Consider the following 6,000-nt stretch of genomic DNA (forward strand, 5'->3'; position numbering starts at 1 on the left):
TCAGGGAACAATAAGGTCTCCCCTCAGGCTCCTTTTCTCCAGGCTAAACAGCCCCATCTCCCTCAGCTGGTCCTTAAAAGACTTGTGCTCTGGACCCTTAACCATCCTCATTGCCCTATTCTGGACATGTTCCAGCATCTCAATGTCTGTGTTGTAGTGTGGGGCCCAAAACTGAACACAGCACTCGAGGTGGGGCCTCACCAGTGCTGAATACAGCAGGACAATCACTGCCCTAGTCCTGCTGGCCACACTATTCCTGATACAGTCCAGGATGCTATTGGCCTTCTTGGCCATCTGGGCACACTGCTGGCTCATAGTCAGCCAGCTGTCGACCAATACGCCCCAGCAGCATCCTATCTCCAACAGGGGCTGAGACAGAAATGTAGGAACAAGGCTAACTTACACGGTACTTCCCCTTAGTATTCTCCCACATCTCCCACATCTATTTTTAAAGACAATTTATATGATTTGTTTATATTAGAGACAATTTCTTTTCCTTATGCTGAATCCTGCTCCCACTGACTTAATTTGATGGCCCCTCGGTGCTGTACAGAAAAAAGTGGTGCATTTGGAAGTCAACGTACAGCTTCCTGGCACTAACACAGGTAAAAGGTTTCCTTTTATTTCCAAACTCCACATGAGTACAGTTGAGCTGTATTCACCCTTTGCAGGCCACATGTGGTTTTGTAGACCTTTGCCACATCCCTGTGTCATCTCTGTGCCAGGCTGAAGAGTCCCAGCCTACACACCCATTCCATGTACGGAAGCTGGGTTGCACATCCTGGTCATTTTTAACCCTAAACTTTATCCAATTCAATATTCAATGAGCAGGGGAGTTCTATGCTGCACAGAATGCTAAAGTCACTGGTGAATTATAGATTTACACAATCTATATATAGTATAGTATATACAGTATATAAATAGTATATATAGTATATATATACTATAGTATATATAGTATATATAGTATAGTATAGTTATAGTAACTAGTATAGTATAGTTATAGTAACATGGCTTTTTTTGTCTGCTCCTGAACATTAAGCTGAGGTCTTCATGGAATGATCTCTCATTTTTGAGACAGCATTCAACTCAGAATCCCCCCACCTTATTTATAAAGGTAAAACTGCTGGACAAGGAGGCTGCTGGTGTGCATCATTTTACATGTGTCTCTACGAAATTTCGTGTGTCATTGGTACTTTTGCAGTTCTTCAAAGTTAACCCCTTGTCTTTGCTATTGTGCAGAATAGCAAAGCATTCTGCATATCATCTTCATACTGTATCTCTTCACTTTTTACCTTCTTTTCTAGATTATTTAATTATGTGGAACAATAAAGTCCCAGCAAAGATCTCTGAAACACATGGGTAGCAACCTCTTTTCACTCTACAAATTGATCATTTGCTTCTACCCTCTCTCTCCTGCTTATTCACACAAGGACCTTCCCTTCTATCCAATAGCTCCTCAATTGCTTTAAAGGTCTCTTGAGATTTAGATTCTTTAATATCTTTTGAACATTGCCAGGTATGCTGAATCCAGATCTCCTTTATTTTCATGATTTTTCATTCAGAGGACTCCAATACATTTGTGTGACACAATTTCCCATTGTAAAATTTCTTCCTCACTATAAAAAAGTTCCTTCTCACTACAAAAAAGTTCTTCCTCACTATATGTGGTTTATGCACTAGAACCACTAATTCCCAAAGGTTCTTGAATAGTGTTAATAGTAATTTGCCTAGTACACGTGCAAGGATTCTGAATTAGTGTTTCCATTTTTCACATTAACTGTCTTCCATTCCTTTGGTACTAAGACAGCTGTAAGTGTAAAGTTAGGCATGACAGTGAGAACTTCGGTGATTTCTACGTGGAGCTCCTTTGGTGCGCTTTGGATAAAGACCATTAAGTAATGGGGGACTCATTAATGTTAATTCTGTCCATTTGCTCCAAGGCATTTTTATTTAAAATGGAGACATGTCCACTGATAAATCCTCTGCAACAAGGGCTGTCCAGGCTCTTCCTCACTGGACAGATCCAAAAGGTATGAATACATTTGTTTTTTTCTGTATGTGGCTTTTCTTTCCCTGCATCCTTCACACTTTGGTCATTGAGCTACCCTAACAATCCTCTGATGAACCTCCTGCTCCTGATGTGGTATGAGGATTTACTAATAGTTTCTAGTAAATAATTTCCTGGATTATTTGGAGTTTGGGGGGGGGGCGGTTAGGAGGGGTTTTTTTGGCCTGCCGTGCTACATTTTTTACACTTAATTACAGCTTACAGATCTTTCCATTCACCCTATTTGGGCATGAATTCAGCTGTTTGAAGGAAGCCTTCTTGTTTATAATAGCATTCCTTTCAATTATGTTTATCTATGCCGCCTTGCTTCTGTGCTTTCTCAAATCTTTTTTGATTAGCAGAAACCGTTTGCTTTGTTTCTCCACTATGGTGTCCTTAACTGGTCCTGAAGTTGTGTGCAGAGATTCAAAGCCCCTGTAAAGACCTCCTTAATAAGCATCCTCACTTTTGTACAGTTCCCCTTTGTAAAATTTAACAGCTGTAAGGGGGTTTTACTTGTTTCTTTGGGCTTTCTTGCTTCTTTCAATCCTGAAAATGTTGTAAAGCTGTTCCAAGTACATCATGGTCATGACTACAAAATGGCTCTTCCACAGTAACAGTCACTATATCTTAATATTGTTCCCTTGTGAAGTCCCGGGCAACCGACCCCAGCTCACCCTGCCTCAGACAAGACAATAACCAGAGGTGCCTGCCAGCCACTAATGTTCTCTGATAACAATAATATACTAGAAAAGAATGTAATACAAGTATAATCACACTCACAATATCATCATGTAATATTACATTCTAATACTATATTTTTCCTTCATAAACCTGGATTTCAATCTGCAAAGAATCCACGTTTCTTTGCGAGCACTTGGTTAACATGATTAAAGATTTCTGTAACATGGAGCAGATCTTCTCCATCAGCATAGGTCTCCTCATCTTTCCAAAATACTTTGTGTCCTGTATCATCATGAGTCCCAACAGGTTTCTGCTATACTCATTATACTGATATCCTCGTTGAAATTTTCCACTGTAGTCTCTCTCTGTCCCATTGTCCAGACGTCAGCTATTCTTCCACATTTCCTATTTAAATATTGCAATATTCAGTCCTGTCCTTACCTCAGTAACGCAGAGTTTCCATGACTTTTCCTCTACTGGATGTACATCTCAAACCACATGCACTTCTGTTTGAATATTGACCTGTCACCTTCTCAAGTTAAGTCCCAACAGCATGATTACCTTCTGGTTCAAATCATGAAGTTCATCTGTCTGATATGTGTTCCCTTTACTCTGGAAGTATCCTCTGTTCCCCAGGAATTGTTATGCCTCCCTGTTATACCATTTTCTCATGCAATTATTGGAATTACATCTCTGCCGCTTTCTGGTCTTGCACAAGGTGCCAGGAGCATTTTGGACAGTAGAGCCAGAGAGATCCTGATACTCAGGTTCCTACCAAACACAGGTCACAAGTACCGACACCTCTCCAGTACTTCCTAGAAGCTGATTCAGATGCATTTTGAGGTTCACTTGGCAAGCAAGTCACTGCTATGAACTCAGCTATTTCTAGGGGTGATGATCGAACTGACCACTGCTACAGCTTTTCCTCCCTACAGCAGGTATCTCTGCCTCCAGGGGGTTAACCTTATGCGAGCAGCCTAATTCTGAGGTATACGACTTGGGAGAGGGAAGGGGGGAAAGGCATCTACTTCCTTCTGATTAGGAAGGGAAATAAAACAATATCAGGGCACTCCGGGAAAAAGATTCAACTTCTTGTGGTTTCCACCTTAAGGTAGAAATATTTCAGTATTAAGTTACTCCTGAAGGATTTATTTAAGGAATTAATAAAGGACTTCATTCCTTAACTTAAAGACCAGGGGATTAATTTTAACCTGAAAGATGTATGTCTAATGCAGGAGAATCTGTTTTTACAGAAGCACTAGTGGGCCACACCTGGTCCATGCTGGAAATTAAATGCCTTCCTAAGTGGGGTAAAAACTCCATGGAAAAAAAGGAAGATAGCCATGAGGAAATTTTAAGAGAGAAGATTTCTGAAAGGCTGCAAGGGGCCCTCATGAAGTGGAGGAAGAGGCAAAAGGAATCAACGGAAAAGGGTGGATTTTTTTTTTTTTAAATAGCACAAGATGATTAATTCAGACATGTTTAGTGCTTGTTAGACTGTAACTGGAAGGGCTCAGAAGGCAGGCAGAGATGTCTTCTAGTGGCATTGCTAATCAGACAGGCTGAACAGCGAAGCACACAGATCAACACTAAGACCTGAACTGACAGAGCTGAGGAATTCTCTTGTAGGAATTATGGTTTATTCATAGCAATGATGTCCACTTACGTTTGGAAAAGTATTAATAAAATGTGGACAGCAATAGAAAGAGGTGGACTGCTGCTAATGCAGCTATGAAAGAATATTGAGATTTCAAAATGCTTCTTTCTTTTACAGGACCTAGGCTGGTAAAGCTGGGCTTGGCAAAACCCTGGATGCTATCATTCAAAATAGACCTGGGAGAGGATGAGGCCTTTCGTGCCCAGATTAATTTATAAGGAGGAAGAGTCAGGTTCTTTGAGGGTTGTCTTGGGCTTGAGCATCCGATTGCTGCATGGGTAAAATTCAGCCCCCAGGAGGACAAGATCCAAGGCATGTAAATTGCTGATGGTGACCTCTTAAATTGAGAAACAAAGGAAAGAAGGGCTTTGTTGACAGATTTCATCCAGTTGTGGGAGGGGTATCAAAGAAAGTCTGCAAGAGACAGACAGAAGCAAGAATATAGCAGCTGGGCAGAGATTAGCAGGGAAGGAGAGTTGCTGTGCAGCAGAAGAAGGGAGGTCCCAACAAGATGTGATACCCAGTGGGGAAAGAAGCGAAGACAGAGTCATTGGAGAGGTAAGGAAATTGTCACCTCATGCTTACTCCAGCACCACGCACTGGACGTTGGTGTTGGCTCCTTGCTGGTGGGGGGACACACGGAAACGGGACAGGACTGGGTACACTGGGGGAATCCAGTGAGCAAAGAAATATCCTCAGCTTCTGAGACAAGTGAAGACTGGCAACAGGGTCATCGGCATACTGTGCCCCCTGAAAGCCATCCCTGGCGTCTTCCCAAATACAGGGATGAGGAGGTTCTGACAGCAATTTAAAGTAAAAAAATAAATAAAATTTAAACCTTAGATGTTCTTTACTGGAAAAATCCCCATTGGGAAATCTGAGATCCCTGGGAAGAGCAAGAGACTATGTTATTTTAACAAGTACAGGCTACAACTGTACGAGTGAAATACTACATGCCCAGAGATGTTCTCAGACACCAGAAATGTTCCCATACAGTCCACAGTGTTAAATGGTTAAAATAATCTGGTACTGAGAGTGCCAACCTGTGCTATCTCAATTTCCACGCATGATTTGGCAGTTACCAGGGTCATTGCAATAGGTTGTTTGGAAAAGACAGAGGGTTAGAAAGATTGAAGGTGTCAAAGTTTTGTGATATGGACCTGGACCGTTCAGTTCAACGTGAGAGAATGGTTCAGCACACTTATTACTAGTATAGCTGTAGCCCTGGGAATTGCAATAGATCCGGGAAATGAGCTGAAGAATAGGAATGACTAAAACCTATCATAGCAGACTCATCTTCTCTGGTAGTTTGAAGATTCAGGACAAGAGTTGAAGCACGATCTGGTTGGTAAACAGCAGATTTCTGAGTAAATGAGGTCATGAGAAATCGGACAGATCTGAATTGAGGGAAAGGCTCCTTGGCTACAAAAACAATTTAGGGTTGCTCCTGAAGCAGGGAGAAGATATTGAAAAATATACTAACAATTGCCTACTAAGCAAAGGCACAAACACTAATTGTAAGGAAAAAAGAGTTCCTATTTTTAGTATAAATATCTTGCCCAAAAGAAACTTTACAAAACCACTGACATTTTGGCAGGGCATGCATACT

The sequence above is a fragment of the Chroicocephalus ridibundus genome, chromosome 1, assembly GCF_963924245.1.
Source record: "Chroicocephalus ridibundus chromosome 1, bChrRid1.1, whole genome shotgun sequence".
Classification (NCBI taxonomy): Eukaryota; Metazoa; Chordata; class Aves; order Charadriiformes; family Laridae; genus Chroicocephalus; species Chroicocephalus ridibundus.